General features: G+C 38.2%; 1 protein-coding gene and 1 pseudogene across 4 annotated transcripts in view; one reads left to right on the top strand and one right to left on the bottom strand.

Annotated features, from left to right (window-relative positions):
* Nucleotides 1-22,185, bottom strand: part of ALKBH8 (alkB homolog 8, tRNA methyltransferase) — a 115,236-nt gene that overhangs the window by 38,650 nt on the left and 54,401 nt on the right. The gene's annotated exons all lie outside the window — the stretch shown is intronic.
* On the top strand, nt 763-13,581 carry LOC143643849 (AN1-type zinc finger protein 5 pseudogene; annotated as a pseudogene).

The raw sequence follows: 22,185 nt of genomic DNA, 5'->3' as shown, positions 1-22,185 counted from the left end.
CTTTTAAAAGACTGAAGAGAACTGATGGCTAGATAGCAATGCAGGACAATGGAATGCATCCTAGATTGAAGGAAAGTTTACCATCAAGCACTATTAAAGTACAACTAGCAAAATTTTATTATGGATTGTATAGTAGTAAGAGTATTTTAGCAGAGTTGAATTTCCTAAATTATGACTATACTGTAGTTTCATAGAACAGATGTGTGGGAAACTTTTTCTGAAAAGGACAGAGAGCAAATATTTTCATTATTGAGGGCCACATTACAGTCTCAGTTGTATATTCTTCATGTTTTACTTTTGTGTGTATTTTTTCCACAACCCTTTAAAAAAGTAAAAACCATTCTAACTCAAAAGCTGTACATAAACAGGCAGACAGCTAAATCTGGCCCTCTGGCCAAAGTCTACCAATCCCTGATATATAGAATAACTTTGTTATTTTATTCTAAGGAATATATAATGAAGCAATTAAGAGGTAGAGGCCATGATGTTAGCAACTTATTCTCATAAGTTGCTTATTTCTCATAATGTGAGAAAAAAGTAAAATGTAAAAAATGTTCAAAATTGGTGAATGTAGGTGAAAGACGAAGGAAGTTCACTGTACTATGTTTGCAGCTTTTCCATATAAGTATTTTTCAAAATTAAAGGTTAATCATAGAATGTCATTAACATGGCAATGTAAATAGCTATTGAAAATCTCTCCCTGGGGACTCAACAACAACAAAACAGAACAATTTTGAATTGCTGAGAAATGTGGAGGAGGATATGGACTGCAGAGGGACCCTACAAGTAGAACATCGAAGAAACAGAAGAATATCAGGTGGAAATTTCCACCACGGACTGGCCAGTCCTCTCCCCTCTACCTCACTTGGTCTCACACACAGTGCAGGACTACCAGAGAAACAGCAGCACAGACCTCTTCCAATAGTAACACAGAATACAAATTCTCTCACAGTACTGGGACAGATCCTCACTTTTTGGAGACCCAGGGAACAGGGGAGAACATTTCAAGGCCCAGGTCAGTAAAAGACTGAGAGTCCAAGAAAACGTGGACAGAAGCTGTGTTTCTAGTCCTGGGTCCAAAAGTTGTTCCTACTCATGTAGGAAACAGCAACAGGTGGCCTGATCCCTGCCCAGGGGAAGGCTAAGACTGAGAAAGCTGGGAGAGTTCTCTGCCACAGATAAAGTGAGGGCCACAAATTGATACTGAGTCAGATTTTGGCCAGCAAAGAGAGGGAACAGGAACCCTGCAGTTTCAGCCTAAGCCAGTGAGACACAGCCTGTGCTCCAAAGGCAAACAGCTCTGAAGACAATTAAGTTATTAAACACTTCAGCTTGACAGACTAGAAAGTGTGAGAGAATTGAAGAGCTTTTTCAGAAACTATCCAGAAAGTATTTCAGGCCAACTGGAGCAGGTCTATACCCCTGAGAGGGAACCCACCCTGTTTTGGCTGAGAAACACAAATGACCTAACAATGAAAGCAGTGCCCTAAAACAAACACAGGTCCTACAGGATAGTGAAAAACAAAGCACCAATAGGAGACAGCAGACTTATTTTATTCACAGAAACCCTGCTGCAGTGCCCAGCTGCTACCACCATCCCTGAGGCAGGCCACTGTGGATGCCTACTTTTGCAGAGACACTGGGGGGAAAATCAATCTGACAACTGGCTGGTGAGAGAGACAAACAGAGAACAAATTCAAACAACAGGAAAACCCTAGGCAAAAGAGATAAAACAACATCTAGAATAAACTAAGCAAGAAAATCAGATGCCTTGACACCAGCGAAAAATCATGACTCATACCCGGAAACACAAAGATATGACCCAGCCAAAGAAACAAACTAACACCTCCATTGAAATACAGGAATTGAAACAACTAATTTAAGATGTTCAAACAAAATGTCTAAATCAATTTGACGAGTTGAAGGAAAATGTGCAAAAAGAGATGAAAGATAAAAAGAAAACACAGGGTATCCATACAGAAGAACTCAAAAGCTTGAAAACACAAATGATAGAACTTATGGGAATGAGAGGTACTATAGAAGAGATGAAAAACACAATGGACAGATAGCAGACAGAACAACAAATATAAACAGGGTTTCAGATTTGTGAATGAGAAGACAAGACACCTGAAATTCTATACACAAAAGGACAGGGAAAAGAATGGACAAATATAAGAAGAGATCAGGGAATTGAATGACACCATGAACTGCACAAATATGCATGTTACTGGTTTCCCAGAAGGAGAATAGACAGGAAAAGGGGCAGAAAGAATAATGGAGGAAATAATCACTGAAAATTTCCCATTCCATATGAAACACATTAAGTTACAGATTCAAGAAGCACAATGTATCCTAAAGCATAGATCCAAGACAGCAGGATCCAATCGTACTTCAAGACATTAATCAGACTGTCAAATGTCAGGCACAAAGAATGAATTCTGAAAGCAGCAAGAGAAAAGCAATCCCATCACATACAAGGAAAGCTCAACAAGACTTGTGCAGATCTCTCAGCAGATAAATGGAAGCAAGGAGGCAGTGGTATGACATATTTAAGATACTGAAAGAGAAAAACTGTCAACCAAGAATTCTACAACTAGCAAAACTGTCCTTCAAAAATGATGGAGCGGGGTGGGCCACAATGGCTCAGCAGGCAGAGTTTTCACCTGCCATGCTGGAGACCTGAGTTTGATTACTGGTGTCGGACCATGGGAAAAAAAAAAAGAAAGAATAAAAATGATGGAACGTTTTAACATTTACAGATGAAGACACTGAGAAAGTTTATGAACAAGAAAGCTGCTCTATAAGAAATACTAAAGAGAATGCCACAGGCAGACAGGAAAACACAGGAGAAAGAGGTTTGGGGAAGAGTGGAGAAATGAAGATAATCGTAAGAGTAACTAAAAGGATAAAAAGAGAGGAAAAAAGATATGACACACAAAATCGAAAAATAAAAATGGTTAAAGAAAGTACTGCCTTTACAGTCACAACATTAAATTTTTATGGATTAAACTCCCCAATCAAAAGATATAGATTAGCAGAATGGATAAAAAAAAAGGATCCACCTAGATGTTGTCTATAAGAGACTCACTTAAGATCTAAGGACAAAGACAAGTTGAAAGTGAAAGGCTCGAAAAAGATATTTCATGCAAAAAAGGGCAGAGGTAGCTATAGTAATATCAGACCAATTAGCTTCAAATGTAAAACAATCAAAAGAGACAAAGAAGAACACTGCATATGAATAAAAGGTACAATTCATCAAGAAGACATAGCAATCATAAATATCTATACACTAAGCCAGAGTGCCTCAAAATACATGAGGCTAATACTGAAAGCAGAATTAGACATTTCTACAATAGTAACTGGAGACTTTAATACACCACTCTCATCACTGAATACAACATCTAGACAGAGGATCAATAAGGAAGCAGAGATCTTGAATAATACATACATAAAATAGACACTTACAGAACACTGCACCCAAAATTAGTAGGACACACATATTTCTCAAGTGCTCATGGATCATTCTCCAGGATAGACCACATGTTGGGACATAAACCAGGTCTCAATAAACTTAAGAAGAACAAAATTAAACAAAACACTTTCTCAGATCATAATAGAATGGAGTTAGAAATCAGTAACAGGTGGAAGCCTAGAAAACTCACAAATTTATGAAGGACAAACAAACTCTTAAACAACCAGTGAATCAAGGAAGAAATAATAAGAGAAATCAGTAAATATCTTGAGGAAAATGAAATGAGAATACAACATATCAAAACTTATTAAATACAGCAAAGACAGTGCTGAGAGGGAAATTTACTGCCCTAAATGCCTACATTAAAAAAGAAGAGGGGGAGGCAGGGCCAAGATGGCAGCTTAGTAAGGTACGCGCGTCTTAGTTCCTCCTCCAGAGCAACTACTAGGTGAACAGAAAGAGTGCAGAACAGCTCCCGGGGCCACGGCAGGAAATGGACACACAGCGTACCCCAGTCTGGACTGGCTAGACTGACTGCGAGACTCTGCTGCGGTGAGATCCCCGAGTGGCGCGCGATTCCCTGAGCAGCGGCAGCTGGCGGCCAGAGCACCTCCCTCCCTCCTTCCCGGGCCAGCTGAGAGTCTCGGAGAGGCAAGTTTCCCAAGCCGCGGCGGCCGGCGCCCCTCTTTTGCGGGCGGCTTCCTGAACCGACTACGAGTCTCGGATCAGAGGGTTACCCAAGCCGCGGTGGCCGGCAACCGGTGCCCCTCCTAGTGGGCGGCTTCCTGGTCCGGTGGCGAGTTCCCCAGGCCGCGGCGGCCGACGACCGGCACCCCTCCAGGGAGAGGAGGGAATTTCCGACAGTGGCAGGGACTGGGTCCAACCGAACACAATAGGGGCATTAATAATAGGAACCACAGGGTCCCCTCAAGCCGCGGCAGCTGACGCCCCCACCACGCGCGGCCCCCGGACCAACTGAGAGAATTGGATCGGAAATCCCCAGGCCGCGGAGAACAGTGACCGGGGGGATCTCTTCCAAATATGCGAGACAAACGTGTGCCACGAGCGAGCGCCACCTACTGGGCAGGATAAGAAAAACAGAACCCAGAGATTTCACAGAAAAATCTTACAACCTATTGGGTCCGACACCCAGGGAAATCTGACTAAATGCCCAGACGCCTGCAGAAGATAACGGTTCACGCTCAGAAGATTGAGAAAATGGCCCAGTCAAAGGAACAAACCAATAGTTCAAATGAGATACAGGAACTGAGACAACTGATGCTGAATATACGAACAGAAATGGAAAACCTCTTCAAAAACGAAATCGATAAATTGAGGGAGGACATGAAGAAGACATGGGCTGAACAAAAAGAAGAAATAGAAAAACTGAAAAAACAAATCACAGATCTTATGGAAGTGAAGGATAAAGTAGAAAAGATGGAAAAAACAATGGATACCTACAATGATAGATTTAAAGAGACAGAAGATAGAATTAGTGATTTGCAGGATGGAACATCTGAATTCCAAAAAGAAACAGAAACTACCGGGAAAAGAATGGAAATATTTGAACAGGGTATCAGGGAACTCAAGGACAATATGAACCGCACAAATATACGTGTTGTGGGTGCCCCAGAAGGAGAAGAGAAGGGAAAAGGAGGAGAAAAACTAATGGAAGAAATTATCACTGAAAATTTCCCAACTCTTATGAAAGACCTAAAATTACAGATCCAAGAAGTGCAGCGCACCCCAAAGAGAATAGACCCAAATAGGCGTTCTCCAAGACACTTACTAGTTAGAATGTCAGAGGTCAAAGAGAAAGAGAGGGTCTTGAAAGCAGCAAGAGAAAAACAATCCATCACATACAAGGGAAACCCAATAAAACTATGTGTAGATTTCTCAGCAGAAACCATGGAAGCTAGAAGACAGTGGGATGATATATTTAAATTACTAAAAGAGAAAAACTGCCAACCAAGACTCCTATATCCAGCAAAATTGTCCTTCAAAAATGAGGGAGAAATTAAAACATTCTCAGACAAAAAGTCACTGAGAGAATTTGTGACCAAGAGACCAGCTCTGCAAGAAATACTAAAGGGAACATTAGAGCCAGATACAAAAAGACAGAAGAGAGAGGTATGGATAAGAGTGTAGAAAGAAGGAAAATCAGATATGATATATATAATACAAAAGGCAAAATGTTAGAGGAAAATATTATCCAAACAGTAATAACACTAAATGTTAATGGACTGAATTCCCCAATCAAAAGACATAGATTGGCAGAATGGATTAAAAAACAGGATCCTTCTATATGCTGTCTACAGGAAACACATCTTAGACCCAAAGATAAACATAGGTTGAAAGTGAAAGGTTGGGAAAAGATATTTCATGCAAATAACAACCAGAAAAGAGCAGGAGTGGCTATACTAATATCCAACAAATTAGACTTCAAATGTAAAACACTTAAAAGAGACAAAGAAGGACACTATATACTAATAAAAGGAACAATTAAACAAGACGACAAACAATCAAAAATATTTACGCACCGAACCAGAATGCCCCAAAATACGTGAGGAATACTCTGCAAACACTGAAAAAGGAAATAGACACATATACCATAATAGTTGGAGACTTCAATTCCCCACTCTCATCAATGGACAGAACATCTAGACAGAGGATCAATAAAGAAATAGAGAATCTGAATATTACTATAAATGAGCTAGACTTAACACACATTTATAGGACATTACATCCCACAACAGCAGGATACACCTTTTTCTCAAGTGCTCATGGATCATTCTCAAAGATAGACCATATGCTGGGTCACAAAGCAAGTCTTAACAAATTTAAAAAGATTGAAATCATACACAACACTTTCTCGGATCATAAAGGAATGAAGTTGGAAATCAATAATAGGCCGAGTGCCAGAAAATTCACAAATACATGGAGGCTCAACAACACACTCTTAAACAACGAGTGGGTCAAAGAAGAAATTGCAAGAGAAATTAGCAAATACCTCGAGGCGAATGAAAATGAAAACACAACATATCAAAACTTATGGGACGCAGCAAAGGCAGTGCTAAGAGGGAAATTTATTGCCCTAAATGCCTATATCAGAAAAGAAAAAAAGGCAAAAATGCAGGAATTAACTGCCCACTTGGAAGAACTGGAGAAAGAACAGCAAACTAATCCCAAAGCAAGCAAAAGGAAAGAAATAACAAAGATTAGAGCAGAAATAAATGAAATTGAAAACATGAAAACAATAGAGAAAATCAATAAGGCCAGAAGTTGGTTCTATGAGAAAATCAATAAGATTGATGGGCCCTTAGCAAGATTGACAAAAAGAAGAAGAGAGAGGATGCAAATAAATAAGATCAGAAATGGAAGAGGAGACATAACTACTGACCTCACAGAAATAAAGTAGGTAATAACAGGATACTATGAACAACTTTATGCTAATAAATACAACAATTTAGATGAAATGGACGGGTTCCTGGAAAGACATGAACAACCAACTTTGACTCAAGAAGAGATAGATGACCTCAACAAACCAATCACAAGTAAAGAAATTGAATCAGTCATTCAAAAGCTTCCTAAAAAGAAAAGTCCAGGACCAGACGGCTTCACATGTGAATTCTATCAAACATTCCAGAAAGAATTAGTACCAACTCTCCTCAAACTCTTCAAAAAAATCGAAGTGGAGGGAAAACTACCTAATTCATTCTATGAAGCCAACATCACCCTCATACCAAAACCAGGCAAAGATATCACAAAAAAAGAAAACTACAGACCAATCTCTCTAATGAATATAGATGCAAAAATCCTCAATAAAATTCTAGCAAATCATATCCAACAACACATTAAAAGAATTATACATCATGACCAAGTAGGATTCATCCCAGGTATGCAAGGATGGTTCAACATAAGAAAATCAATTAATGTAATACACCATATCAACAAATCAAAGCAGAAAAATCACATGATCATCTCAATTGATGCAGAGAAGGCATTTGACAAGATTCAACATCCTTTCCTGTTGAAAACACTTCAAAAGATAGGAATACAAGGGAACTTCCTTAAAATGATAGAGGGAATATATGAAAAAACCCACAGCTAATATCATCCTCAATGGGGAAAAATTGAAAACTTTCACCCTAAGATCAGGAACAAGACAAGGATGTCCACTATCACCACTATTATTCAACATCGTGTTGGAGGTTCTAGCCAGAGCAATTAGACAAGAAAAAGAAAACAAGGCATCAAAATTGGAAAGGAAGAAGTAAAACTATCACTGTTTGCAGACGATATGATACTATACGTCGAAAACCCGGAAAAATCCACAACAAAACTACTAGAGCTAATAAATGAGTACAGCAAAGTAGCAGGTTACAAGATCAACATTCAAAAATCTGTAGCATTTCTATACACTAGTAATGAACAAGCTGAGGGGGAAATCAAGAAACGAATCCCATTTACAATTGCAACTAAAAGAATGAAATACCTAGGAATAAATTTAACTAAAGAGACAAAAAACATATATAAAGAAAACTACAAAAAACTGTTAAAAGAAATCACAGAAGACCTAAATAGATGGAAGGGCATACCATGTTCATGGATTGGAAGACTAAATATAGTTAAGATGTCAATCCTACCTAAATTGATTTACAGATTCAATGCAATACCAATCAAAATCCCAACAACTTATTTTTCAGAAATAGAAAAACCAATAAGCAAATTTATCTGGAAGGGCAGGGTGCCCCGAATTGATAAAAACATCTTGAGGAAAAAAAAACGAAGCTGGAGGTCTCGCGCTGCCTGACTTTAAGGCATATTATGAAGCCACAGTGGTCAAAACAGCATGGTATTGGCATAAAGATAGATATATCGACCAATGGAATCGAATAGAGTGCTCAGATATAGACCCTCTCATCTATGGACATTTGATCTTTGATAAGGCAGTCAAGCCAACTCACCTGGGACAGAACAGTCTCTTCAATAAATGGTGCCTAGAGAACTGGATATCCATATGCAAAAGAATGAAAGAAGACCCATCTCTCACACCCTATACAAAAGTTAACTCAAAATGGATCAAAGATCTAAACATTAGGTCTAAGACCATAAAACAGTTAGAGGAAAATGTAGGGAGATATCTTATGAATCTTACAATTGGAGGCGGTTTTATGGACCTTAAACCTAAAGCAAGAGCACTGAAGAAGGAAATAAATAAATGGGAGCTCCTCAAAATTAAACACTTTTGTGCATCAAAGAACTTCATCAAGAAAGTAGAAAGACAGCCTACACAATGGAGATAATATTTGGAAATGACATATCAGATAAAGGTCTAGTATCCAGAATTTATAAAGAGATTGTTCAACTCAACAACAAAAAGACAGCCAACCCAATTACAAAGTGGGAAAAAGACTTGAACAGACACCTCTCAGAAGAGGAAATACAAATGGTCAAAAGGCACATGAAGAGATGCTCAATGTCCCTGGCCATTAGAGAAATGCAAATCAAAACCACAATGAGATATCATCTCACACCCACCAGAATGGCCATTATCAACAAAACAGAAAATGACAAGTGCTGGAGAGGATGCGGAGAAAGAGGCACACTTATCCACTGTTGGTGGGAATGTCAAATGGTGCAACCACTGTGGAAGGCAGTTTGGCGGTTCCTCAAAAAGCTGAATATAGAATTGCCATACGACCCAGCAATACCATTGCTGGGAATCTACTCAAAGGAATTAAGGGCAAAAACTCAAATGGACATTTGCACACCAATGTTTATAGCAGCGTTATTTACAATTGCAAAGAGATGGAAACAGCCAAAATGTCCATCAACAGACGAGTGGCTAAACAAACTGTGGTATATACATACGATGGAATATTATGCAGCTTTAAGACAAGATAAACTTATGAAGCATGTAATAACATGGATGGACCTAGAGAACATTATGCTGAGTGAGTCTAGCCATAAACTAAAGGACAAATACTGTATGGTCCCACTGATGTGAACCGACATTCGAGAATAAACTTGGAATATGTCATTGGTAACAGAGTCCAGCAGGAGTTAGAAACAGGGTAAGATAATGGGTAATTGGAGCTGAAGGGATACAGAGTGTGCAACAGGACTAGATATAAAAACTCAAAAATGGACAGCACAATAATACCTAATTGTAAAGTAATCATGTTAAAACACTGAATGAAGCTGCATCTGAGCTATAGGTTTTTGTTTTGTTTTGTTTTGTTTTTTTACTATTATTACTTTTATTTTTTTTCTCTATATTAACATTCTATATCTTTTTCGGTTGTGTTGCTAGTTCTTCTAAACTGATGCAAATGTACTAAGAAATGATGATCATGCATCTATGTGATGATGTTAAGAATTACTGATTGCATATGTAGAATGGTATGATTTCTAAATGTTGGGTTAATTTCTTTTTTCCATTAATTAATAAAAAAAAAAAAAAAGAGGGCAGAGTGATGGTGGCTCAGTGGCAGAATTCTTGCCTGCCATTCTGGAGACCCAGGTTCATTTCCCAATTGTGGTAGTTAGATTCAGGTGTTAACCTGGCTAGGTGAACGTGCCTATTCTATTGCTGTGGACATGAGCCAATGGCATGTGAACCTCATCTGATCCAGATTACATCTGCAGTTGTCTAGGAGACGTACCTACTGCAATGAATGATGTTTGATTTAATTGGCTGGTACTTAAATGAGAGAGCGCAACACAGCACAGCTCAAGCAGCTCAGCTCAGGCTTTTGGAGATGAAGAAAGGAATCACCCCAGGGAAAGTTGTTGGACCCAGAGACCTGGAGAGAAGGCCAGCAGGGATAGCCCTGTGCCTTCCCACATAAGAAATAACCTCAGTTGAAAGTTAGCTGCCTTTCCTCTGAAGAATTATATATTAACTAAATAAATCCCCTTTTATTGAAAGCCGATCTGTCTCTGGTGTGTTGCATTCCAGCAGCTAGCAAACTAGAACACCAGTGCCTGCCCATGTAAAAAATAAATAGATAAGAAAGAATATAAATTCAAGAATTAGCTATTTACCTAGAGGAACTAGAGAAAGAACAGCAAACTAACCCCAAAGCAAACAGAAGGAAAGACGTAATGAAGATTAGAGCAGAAATAAATAAAATTGAGAACATGAAAACAATAGAATCAATAAAATCAGAAGTTGGTTCTTTGAGAAAGTCAATAAAATAGATGGACCGTTAGCTAGGATGACAAAGAAAAAAAGAGAAAGAAAGCAAATGAATAAATTCAGAAATGAGAGGGGGGACATAACTACTGATCCCACAAAAGAAAGGGGATAATAAAAGGGTACAACAAATAATTTATGCTAACAAACTAGATAACTTAGACAAAACTGACTATTTCCTAGAAAAGCGTGAACAACCAACATTGACTTGAGAAGAAACAGAAGACCTCAACAAACCAATCACATGTAAAGAGATTGAATCAGTCATCAAAAAACTCCCCCAAAGAACCAATCCTGCTCAAACTCTTCAAGGAAACTGAAGAGAAGGGAAAGCTACCTAACTCATTCTATGAAATCAACATCACCCTAATAGCAAATCCAGACAAAGATACTATAAGAAAAGAAAATTACAGACCAATCTCTTCAATAAATATAGATGAAAAAATTCTCAACATAATACTTGCAAATCGAATCCACCAGCACATTAAAAGAATTATACACTATGATCAAGTGGGTTTTATCCCAAGATGCAAGTGTAGTTCAATACAAAAAAAGCAATGATGTAACATACATTAATAAAGAGGAAAAACCATATGATCATCTCAACTGATGCCAAAAAGACATTTGACAAAATTCAGCATCCTTTCTTGATGAAAATACTTCAAAGGATATAAATAGAAGGAAATTTCCTCAACATAATAAAGAGAGTATATGAAAAACCCAAAAGCAATAACATAGTCAATGAGGAAATACTGAAATTTTCCCTTCTGAAATCAGGAAGAAGACAAGGATGTCCACTGTAACCACTGTTATTCGACACTGCGCTGGAAGTTCTCACTAGAGCAATTAGGCAAGAAAAAGAAATAAAAGGCATCCAAAATGGAAATGAAGAAGTAAAACTTTCACTGTTTGCAGATTACATGATCCTGTATGTAGAAAGTCTGGAAAAAAATTTACAGTAAAACTACTAAAGAAAGCTACTACAGCTTTGCTTCACTAACAAGTGAAGCAAAGTGGCAGGATACAAGATCAACATGCAAAAATCAGTTAGTTGTTTCTTTTTCTCTACACTGAACAATCTGAGGAGAAAATCAAGAAAAAGTGTTTTTACAATAGCAATCAAAATAATCAGATATTTAGGAATAAATTTAACCAAGAATATAAAAGACCTACACACAGTAAACTATAAAACTTTGCAAAAAAGATATCAAGGAAGACCTAAATAAATGTAAAGACATACTGTGTTCATGGATTAGAAGTCTGAACATAGCTAAGATGTCAATTCTATCCAAATTGATTACAGATTCAATGTAATATCAATTAAAAGCCCAACAATTTACTTTACAGAAATAGAAAGACCAATAAACAAAATTATATGGAAGGGCAGGTTGTCCTGAATAGCGAAAAATATCTAGAGAAAGAAAAATGAAGTGGGAGGTCTCACACTACCTGACTTTAAGGTATATTAAAAAGCTACAGTGGTCAAAACAGCATGGTACTAACATAAAGACAGGTGTACTGACCAGTGGAATCAAATTGAGTGTTCAGAGGTCAACCCTCACATCTACAGTCAAATGATCTTTGATAAGGCAGTTAAGCCAACTCAAGTCGGACAGAAGCCTCTTCAACAAATGGTGCTTGGAAAACTGGATATCTATACCCAAAAGAATGAAGAAGGTCCCCTATCTCAAACCTTAGAGAAAAATTAACTCAAAATGGATTAAAGTTCTAAACACTAAAGCCGAGACCATAAAATGTTTCGAGGAAAATATCTTAAAGATCTTGTGATAGGCAGTGGTTTCTTAGACCTTACACCCAAAGCTTGAACAATCAAAAAAGAAATAGATAAATGGGATTTCCTAAATTTTGAACATTTTTGTGCATCAAAGGATTTGTCAGGAAAGTAAAAAGGGAGCATACATAATGAGAGACAATATTTGGAAACCACATTTCAGACAAGGGTTTAATATCCAGAATATATAAAGAGATATTACAATACAACAACAAAAAGACAAACGACCCAATGAAAAACTGGGCAAAAGACCTGGATAGACATTTTCCAAGGGGGATATACACATGGAGCAAAAACATAGACCTGGTCCACTGCAGTAGTGGCTTGACTGGCTCATCAGTCTTGGAGGCTTTGTCCCAGCCCTACTACGCTAGCGTCAGGTGCGAGCCTGGTTCCTGCTCTTGCAACCCCACAGGCAAAATAATATAGCTTAGGAGACTAACCAGATCCCAGGGCCCATGCTGTGCAGTACAGGAGGTGGCTTTTATTGGAATCCAAGGACCAATAGAATGAGTTCTGTTTGCTATAAAGAACATCTTCAGAGGCAGCAGAATAGTGGCAGAATGAGCCCAATGCGAACAGCTAGTAATCCCAACAGTTCTAGTTTAGATTGTGCATCTGTATAGAAAGCAGATGCTAGTTTAAACAACTGTGAAGGTTTTGCTGGGAGAACATCTGAAAAATCAAGAAAGGTGACTATGGGTGCCTTGCCTGTAACCCAGCAAATGTCAGAAATGAGCATTTCCAGAGAGGACAAAATATCCCAAAAACAGAGGTGTCAGAGCCATTGTCACTCAGCCCAGTCCATCAATTTCTCAGCCCAGTACTTTTCAAAGTGAAGAAAAAGCTCCTGAGCTGCCTAAACCGAAAAAGAACAGACATTTCATGTGCAGAAAGAAAGCTGGCCTTATAGGATTTGACTGCCAATGTGGAAATTTGTTTTGTGGACTTCACTGCTACTCTGACAAGCACAACTGCCCATATGATTACAAAGTAGAAGCTGCAGCAAAAATCAGAAAAAAAAATTTAGTTATTGTGGCTGAAAAAAAATCTAGAGAATATAAATTACTTCTTGTGAAAACACTGAAACTTTGTTTTTATTTTAATATATCGTAGGAAAACATCAAAGAACAGATGCACAGCCATTTTCACTTACACACACACACACAAATATGGAAAGATGTTCAACTTCACTAGTTATTAGGGAAATGCAAATCAAAACCACAATGAGATAGCATCTCACATCTACTAGAATGGTCATTATAAAACAAACAAACAAACACAAAACAAGTGCTGGACAGGATGTGTAGAAATAGGTACATTCATTCACTGCTGGAAATGTAGAATGCTGCAATCACTCTGGACGGTAGTTTGGTGGTTCCTAAGGAAGCTAAGTATAGAACTGCTGTACAATTCAACAATCCCATTACTAGGTATATACTCAGAGGAACTGAAAGCAGGGACACGAACAGACATTTGTACACCAATGTTTATAGCAGTATTATTCATGATTGACAAGACATGAACAGGCAAGCGGATAAACAAACTGTGGAACACATACAATGGAATATTACGTGGCTGTAAGACACAATAAAGTCATGAAACACGCAACAATGTGGATGAATCTAAGGACATTATGTTGAGGGAAATAAACCAGAAACAAAAGGACTATATGGTTTCACTAATATGAATCAATCAAATGAGCAAACTCTGAAGAGTTAAAGTTGAGAACACAGGTTATTAGAAGATAGAAAGAGGATAGAATTTGGGCACTTGATGCTGAAGGAGTACAGAATATTCAACAGGATTGATTGTAATCATCCAGAAATGGATAGACAATACAATCTGATGGTTGCACAATATTGTTAAGTACAATGAACAAAGCTGAATGTGAATATGGTTGAAAGAGGAAGGCTAGGGACATGTATGACACCTGAAGGAAAGGTGAAGATAAAAACTGGGACTGTAAAACATAGAGAAACCTAGAGTGGACAATGATGGTGATTAAATGTACAAATATAAAAAAGTTTTTACTTGAGGGGGAACAACTAAATGCCACCATTACAAGGTGTTAAAAATGGGATGGTATATGGAAAAATATAAAAATGCAAACTAGGGTCTCTAGTTAACAGCAATACTCTAATATTCTTTCATTAATTCTAACAAAGGCAATATATCAAAACTAAATGTCAATAATGGGGATATAAGAGAGGGGTATAGGATTCTTGTTGCTCTTATCTCTTTTTCTTTTCTTTTCTCCTTTTCTTCTTTCTTTGTGGAAGAAACAGAAGTATTGTCATATAGATCATGGCACTGAATGTATAACTGTGTGAGTGATTATACCTAGAACCACTGATTATACACTTAGGATGGATTGTAAGTATATGAATAAAAGAGTTTAAAAAATAAACAGAAGAATACAAGTGCTGGAGAAGACGTGAAGAGAGAGATGTTCTCATTCACCGTTGGTAGGGAAGTAGAATGGTGCAGCGCCTCCGGTGGTTCCACAGGAGACTAGATATATGGTCGCCACATGATCCTGCTACCCCATTATTAGACAAATACTTTGAAGAACTAAAAGCAGGGACACAAATAAACATTTGCACACTGGTGTTCAGGGCAGCATTATTCACAACTTGCAGCAGAAAGAGGTGGCCTAAGAGTACTCAGACTGATGAACAGAGGGGCAAACTGTGGTGTAAACATATGATGGAATATTGAGTGGTTACAGGAAAGAATGAAATCATGTGGCACGCAACTGTGTGAATGAACCTTGGGGACATTATGTTGAGTAAAATAGGCCAGAAACAAAAGGGCAATTAATGTATGGTTGCACTGGTGTGAGCTAACTATAATGAGCAAACTCTGAGAACTGAATTTGGGTTGTCATGAGAGGGAGAGTGGGTAGAGATTGGGAAGTCGATGATTAAGAAGTACAGAATGTTCAAGTAGGGCTCATTCTAAGGGTTCCTGGATTGTGGGCTCTTGCAGCAGTCACATCTATTCCTGAGTTTTAACCGGTATTCTAAATTTTGAGATGCTATATTCTTGGTACATGACCTGGTGGTTCCGTGGAATATGGATGTTGGTGTGATATGTGAAACACAGAGTTGGAGTTTTGGAGTACTGCTCCATTCAGTAATTGTTGAAGAGGGTGAAGGAGAGATCAGACTCCAACTGGAGATAAAAATGAAATGGACCTGGTGAGGACTAGGATGAATCGGAACGCAGGATAAAGGATGAAATTATCTGTATTTTAAAACTTCAACTTCAGGGCGAGACCAAAGGAAGAGATGTTTATTTGGTACAAAATTTAAACTTTCTGTAGCATTACTGTTTAATTTAACTTGCCTGGTCAGTTTATTTAAACAACCTAATTACATGGAACCTAGAACAGGAAATGAGAGCTTATTATTTTGTACAAGTTAATGTAATACCCAGATATATTTCAGAGTACCATGGGCAGAAAATAAAACAGTATTTGTAAAGTCCCCTTGATGGACCGGGGAAAAATGAGGAACTATTAAACTTTTTCACCTAGGGAATTTCTGATACTCTTTCAAGTATTAGGGACTCCCAATTTAATAAGCCCTTGATCTTGAGGCTTGCCCTTATAAAATTTACTTCTATAATGGTAAAGCTAGCCCTGCTTGCAATTATGCCTGAGTCAGCCCCAGAGAGCATCTTTTGTTGCTCAGATATGGTCTCTCTCTTTAAACCAACTATGCAAATAAATTCACTGTCCACCCCCCTCTACATGGGACATGACTCCCAGGGGTACAAGCTTTCCTGGCCTGGCAATGTGGGACATGACTCTTGGGAACAAGCATAGTTCTGGCACTGTGGGATGGAGAATACCCTCTTGATTAAAAGGGAGAAAAAAAATGTACCAAAATAAAGTTGCAGTGGCTAAGAGATTTCAAATAGGGTAGAGAGGTCATCTGGAGGTTACTTTTATGCACATTTCAGTCAGATGTTGCCAACTATCATAGTATGTCACGCCCCAATCAAGAGTACTCCTGAAAATCCTAGGGAGGGCTCTAGTTTCTACCTAAATCTCTATAAAAGTTTTTCTTAGTAAGTTTACTTTTCCTGAAGATTGAGGGGCCCTGGCTCCAGGAAATGAGAAGGAGGAGGTGTGTTCTAGTTTGCTAGCTGCTGGAATGCAATATACCAGAAACAGAATGGCTTGGTTCAAGAAGGCCGATGAAGTTCAGGGTCTCTCTCTCAAGTGAGAAGGCACACGGCGAACACAGTCAGGGTTCCTCTCTCATCCAGAAGGGCACATGGTGAACACAGCATGATCTGCTAGCTTCTTCTCCTGGCTTCCTGTTTCATGAAGCTCCCCAGTAGACATTTTCCTTCTTCATCTCCAAAGGTCACTGGTTGTTGGGCTCTGCTTCTCGTGGCGATGTCATTCTGCTCTGCTCTCTCTGAATCTCTTATTCTCCAAAATGTTTCCTCTTTTATAGGACTTCAGAAACTAATCAAGACCCACCCGAATGGGTGGAGACATGTTGTCACCTCATCCAGCTTAACCACTCTCAATTATATCACATCTCCGGGGAGATGATCTAATTACAGTTTCAAACATACAATACTGAATAGGGATTAGAAGAAATGGCTGCCTTTACAAAATGGGATTAGGATTAAACCATGGCTTTTCTAGGGGACATACATCGTTTCAAACCAGCACAAGGTGTAACTGAGAAATTAGGATATAACAAATGACTGTGGCTACAGACTCCATTATGTAGATACTTTTTTAGTGTCTAGTGTTTTAGAAAAGCCAGAAGGAAATACCTGAAATTGCTGAACTATAATGTAGTACTACTGGACTTTGATTTGATTGTAAAAACAAAAAAAAAAAGTTGATCGCTCATGTTTGTGTGGATTTACTTCGTTTTGTTCAGGTCCATTGATATAAACATATATTTCTGACAATACTACACTTTCTTAGTTCATCTACCTCTATTGGAAGTCTTAAAAATTGGTAGAGTTCAATACTAGTGTTCAATAAGAAGGCAGGGAAAGGGGTATGGAATGTTTGCAGTTTTCTTTTTTCTACTTATTTCTTTTTTTGGAGTAATGCAAATATTCAAAAAATGATCATGATAATGAATATACAACAATGTGATGACACTGTGAACCACTGATTATATACTTTAGATGGACTATATAGTACAAATAGATCTGAATAAAATTATATTAAAACAAAACAGAAAAAGGCTAATAGAGAGGGACAGTGCCAAGATGGCGGCTTAGTGAGGTGTGAGATTTAGTTTGTCCTCCAGAACAGCTACTAAATAGCCAGGAACAGGACAGAACAACTGCTGGAACCATGTCAGTGACCATGTACCCCAGTCTGGAACAGCTGGACCGGCTGCAAGCCACCCCCAGAACCATGAATTCCCCAAGCCCCAGCAGCCAGTGCCCTGACCCCACAGGCTGCTTCCCAGAAGGGAAAGGAAAGAAAGTTCACCAGCAGTAGAGGCTGAGAGTAACTAAGTTTCACTTGTGGAATTAATTCACAAATTTTGACTAATAAAAATAGGCCCCCAGCTCAGCTGAACCTGGCCAAAGTGGAGATTGGTGATTTCTGCCCCAGCACTGAGGGGGCAGGGTTGATGGAAACAGAAAAAGGAAAAAAAAAAAAGAAACAGAGGTTTTCTGGATCGGACAGCACGTAATATTTGAAAGGGTCTGGACTCTGAAGGAAAGGAGTGGGTACATAGGATCTGAAGGTACACAAAGCAACATACCAACTTAAGCTCTTGATTGGCAAACCTGAGGAATGGTTTGCCTGCTCTGAGAAGGATTCTTCTCTTTCTTTTTGTGACTGTGTTTCTGGAAAGGCCTGACTGCCTTTGGATACAGTGGCAGGGCTTCTCAGGCTGCAACTGCCCCAGGCATAGGCAGAAACAAGCTTGTTTGAGAGCTTGTGTGGAGCCTGTGCCTTTCCCAGGAGAGGATGGGGCCCAGCTCAGACTGATTTCCTTCCTAAAGGAATTCAGACCCCAGGGTTTGGAGAATTGAAGCGATTAAAGCCAGCCTACAACCTCTCCTCTGTCTCCACCACACCCCCAGCAGGGCAAGTCTGCCAAAGTTGATGGTACTGCATCAGCTTATGTTGGTGGGACCCACAGGCAGACAAGCGCCACATACTGGGCAGAATAGGAAAAACAGAGTCCAGAGGCTTCACAGCAAAGTCTTTCAACCTGCTGGGTTTCTTTCACCTTCAGGTAAAACCGACGCAGGTGATTCTTTCCTCCTGACAGGAGGCCAGTTTGGTCCAGGAAAATCTGGCTGGGGTCTATAATACCTAAGCAGACCCTCCTAAGAGTGGGGGGAAATGGGCCAATACAGGCAGGGCAAGAAACAAGAAAATAAGAACTGAAAAATTCTGCTCTGTTAAACAAAACCTAAGCCAGAAGAAGCTGAACTAAACGTCAAAGAACAGATAGACAACAAAGTCATCCAGCAAGAAAATCCTAGCTAAAAGAAGTGAAAGCAATCTCCAGAATAAACTAATTAAGGTAATTAAATGCCTAGATGCCAGCAAAAAAATAACAAATCATGCTAGGGAAATCGAAGATATGGCCCAGTTAAAGGAACAAACCAACAATTCAAATGAGATACAGGAGTTGAAACAATTAATTCAGAATGTTTGAACACACATGGAAAACCTCATGAAAAATAAAATCAATGAATTGAGGGAGGATATAAAGAAGGCAAGGAATGAATAAAAAGAAGAAATCGAAAGTTTGAAAAAACAAATCACAAAACTTATGGGAATGAAAGGCACAGTAGAAGAGATGAAGAAAACAATGGAAACCTACAATGTCAGATTTCAAGAGGCAGAAGATAGGATTAGTGAACTGGAGGATGGAACATCTGAAATTTGACAAGCAAAAGAAAATAAAGGGGAAAGAATAGAAAAATATGAGCAGGGACTCAGAGAATTGAATGACAACTTGAAGCACACGAATATATGTGTTCTGGGTGTCCCAGAAGAAGAAGAAAAGGGAAAAGGAGGAGAAAAACTAATGGAGGAAATTATCACTGAAAATGTCCCAACTCTTATGAAAGACTTAAAATTACAGATCCAAGAAGTGCAGCGTACCCTAAAGAGAACAGATCCAAACAGACGTACTCCAAGACACTTACTAATCAGATGTCAAAGAGAAAGAGAGAATCCTGAAAGCAGCAAGAGAAAAGCAATTCATCACATACAAGGAAAGCCCAGTGAGACAATATGTAGATTTCTCAGGAGAAACCATGGAGGCAAGAAGACAGTGGGATGATATATTTAAATTACTAAAAGAGAAAAACTGCCAACTAAGAATTCTATATCCAGCAAAAGTGTCCTTCAAAGATAAGGGAGAAATTAAAACATTTTCAGACAAAAAAATCAGAGAGATTTTGTGACCAAGAGATTGGCTCTGCAAGAAATACTACAGGGAGCACTCCAGAGATGTGGACCTTCCTGGCAATGTGGGACAGAAATCCTAGAATGAGCTGAGACTTAGCATCAAGGGATTGAGAAAGCCTTCTCGATCAAAAGAGGGAATAGCGAAATGAGACAAAATAAAGTATCAATTGGCTGAGAGATTCCAAACAGAGTCAAAAGGTGATGCTGGAGGTTATTCTTACGCATTGAATAGATATCACTTTGTTAGTCAAGATGTAATGGAGAAGCTGGAGGGAACAGCCAGAAAATGTACAGCTGTGTTCCAGCAGCCATGTTTCTTGAAGATGATTGTATAATGATACAGATTCCACTATGTGACTATGTGATTGTGAAAACCTTGTGTCTGATGCCTCTTTTATCTACCTTATCAACAGACAAGTAAAACAAATGGAATAAAAATAAATAATAAGGGGAACAAATGTTAAAATAAATTTAGATTGAAATGCTAGTGATCAATGAAAGGGAGGGGTAAGGGGTATGGTATGTATGAATTTTTTTCTCTTGTCTTTTTATTTCTTTTTCTGAATTGATGCAAACGTTCTAAGAAATGATCATGATGATGAATATGCAACTATGTGATATTATGAATTACTGATTATATATGTAGAACAGAATGATCATAATAAAAAATTAAAAATTAAAAATAAAATAAATCTCAAAAAAAAAAAGAAATACTAAAGGGAGCACTAGAGGCAGATGCGAAAAGACAGGAGAGAGAGGTGTGGAGAACAGTGTAGAAATGAAGACTATCAGTAAAGGTAAAAGAAGAAAAATTAGACATGACATATAAAATCCAAACAGCAAAATAGTAGAAGAACGTATTACCAGTACAGTAATAACACTAAATGTTAATGGCTAACTCCCCAATCAAAAGACATAGACTGGCAGAATCTATTAAAAAACAGGACCCATCTATATGATGTCTACAGGAAACATATCTTAGACCCAAGGATAAACACAGGTTGAAAGTAAAAAGTTGGGAAAAGATATTTCATGCAAATAACAATCAGAAAAGAGCAGGAGGAGCTATATTGATATCCAACAAATTAGACTTCAAATGTAAAACAGTTAAAAGAGACAAAGAAGGACACTATGTATTAATAAAAGGAACAATTCAACAAGAAGACACAATAATCATAACTATTTATGCACCAAGCCAGAATGCTCAAAAATACATGAGGCAAACACTGAAAAGAGAAATAGACATATCTACCATAATAGCTGGAGACTTCAAATCCACACTCTCATCAATGGACAGAACATCTAGACAGAGGATCAGTAAAGAAACAGAGAATTTGAATAATACAATAAATGAGCTAGACTTAACAGACATTTATAGAACATTACACCCCACAACAGCAGGACACACCTTTTCTCAAGTGCTCATGGATCATTCTCAAGGATAGACCATCTGCTGGGTCACAAAGCAAGTCTCAATAAATTTAAAAATATTGAAATCATGCAAAACACTTACTTTCTCAGATCATAAAGCAATGAAGTTGGAAATAAAAAACAGGCAGAGTGCCAGAAAATTCACAAACATGTGGAGGCTCAACAACACACTCTTAAACAACCAGTGGGTCAAGGACAAAATTACAAGAGAAATCAGTAAACACCTCAAGGCAAATGAAAATGAAAACACAACATATCAAAATTTATGGGATACAGCAAAGGCAGTGCTAAGAGGAAAATTTATTGCCCTAAATGCCTATATCAAAAAAGAAAGGACAAAAATTGAGAAATTAAATGTCCACTTGGAAGAACTACAGAAAGAACAGCTAATTAACCCCAAAGCAAGCAAAAGGAAAGAAATAATGAAGATTGGAGTAGAAAAAATTGAAATTGAGAAAATCAACAAAACCAGAAGTCGGTTCTACGAGAAAATCACTAAGATTGATGGATCCTTAGCAAGGTTGACAAAAAGAAGAAGAGAGAGGATGCAAATAAATAAAATCAGAAATAGAAGAGGAGACATAACCACCGATCCCACAGAAATAAAGAAAATAATGAGAGGATACTATGAACAACTTTATGCTAATAAATTCGACAACGCAGATGAAATGGACAATTTCTTAGAAAGGCATGAACAACCAACATTGACTTGAGAAGAAATAGATGACCTCAACAAACCAATCACAAGTAAAGAAACCGAATCAGTCATTAAGAAGCTCCCCAAAAAGAAAAGTCCAGGACCAGATGCCTTCATATGTGAATTCTACCAAACATTAAAGAATTACTACCAATCCTGC

This window comes from Tamandua tetradactyla, chromosome 8, assembly GCF_023851605.1.
Source record: "Tamandua tetradactyla isolate mTamTet1 chromosome 8, mTamTet1.pri, whole genome shotgun sequence".
In the NCBI taxonomy this organism is placed as follows: Eukaryota; Metazoa; Chordata; class Mammalia; order Pilosa; family Myrmecophagidae; genus Tamandua; species Tamandua tetradactyla.
Note: the sequence above shows the minus strand (reverse complement) of the source record. Positions and strands in the feature narration are given on the sequence as shown.